This window comes from Camelina sativa, chromosome 7, assembly GCF_000633955.1.
Source record: "Camelina sativa cultivar DH55 chromosome 7, Cs, whole genome shotgun sequence".
NCBI lineage: Eukaryota > Viridiplantae > Streptophyta > Magnoliopsida > Brassicales > Brassicaceae > Camelina > Camelina sativa.
The window spans coordinates 5481737-5483035 of NC_025691.1; positions in this window are offsets into that span (position 1 = coordinate 5481737).

A 1299-nucleotide genomic window follows, 5' to 3' on the forward strand; every position below is an offset into this window, starting at 1 on the left:
ATTTCAAAATAAATTCTGATCTAACACCCTTCCAAGCTTTTAATATAAATCAATGTCTTTAAAACCGGACCGGAAGGTGAACCAGAAGTTTTTTGGGTCACTGGGTCAACAAGTCGGACATATTGAATTAAGGGTCAATTGGTTTATTAGTTTGATTACATTTTATGAATATAACATTTACTTTTCTATAAATATATGAACAAAACATACATAGTTAAGTACTAAACAACTAAAATTAAACTTTTAAATGATTAGATAAAATAACTAATTGATTCTTTTATAAATAACGACATTTATTTTTAATTTGGTTTGAGTTTAAAGTGTGACCAAAATAAAATATTTTAATTTGAGACCGACAACCCGGTCCGACCCGCCGGGTTTTATTTGTTAGATAGAGGTTACCTGGACCGGAATACCTATCTGGTTGTGGTTGGATCGAACCGACCGGCCGGTCCGGTCATGGTTAAAAAACATTGAAATAAATCATTCAGATCCCCATTCACCAAAATACATCTCTCATATTCATACAAAAAATAATAATAATCGTTTCTCAGTTTACAATACTAAACCGTTTTGTAAATTATATTTTATTTTGAAATTATAATATAAATAAATGGAATTTCAACCCGTGCACTAGCACGGGTCCAAATCTAGTAGTGAATAGTATTTTGTGAAGAGTAATACTTGGGTTCACCCCTAGAGGCGAACCTCTTCATTCACCTCCTTATAAAATAAGGAAATAAAATATGTACACATTTGTTATAAAATTAAAAATTTAAAATGCTCTTTTATAAACCCAAACCGATATATAATTTCGTTGTAATTGTAAAATCTAAACCCTAACTATCTCATTTGTAAACCCAAACCATCTCATTTGTAAACCCAAACCGACATATACTTTCGTTCTAATTGTTAAATTTAAACCCTAACCATCTCATTTATAAACCCAAACCGACATATAATTTTGTTCTAATTGTAAAATCTAAACCCTAACCACCTCATTTGTAAACCCAAACCGACATATAATTTCATTTTAATTATAAAATCTAAACCCTAATTCTCATTTATAAACCCAAACCGATATATAACCTCGTTTAATTGTAAAATCTAAACCAAGACAATATTTAACTTTCTTTAAAAAGATTATACAGAATTTGTTTCCTTAATCTGTTTTGCTTTTTAATTTAATTTTGATTTATTTTTTAAAAATAAAATAATGTATAAAAGATTCTGACTAGTTGAAAAGGAAGAAGTGAACAAGAAGATTCAACCCTAACAGTGAACTTTTTTTTTTTTTTT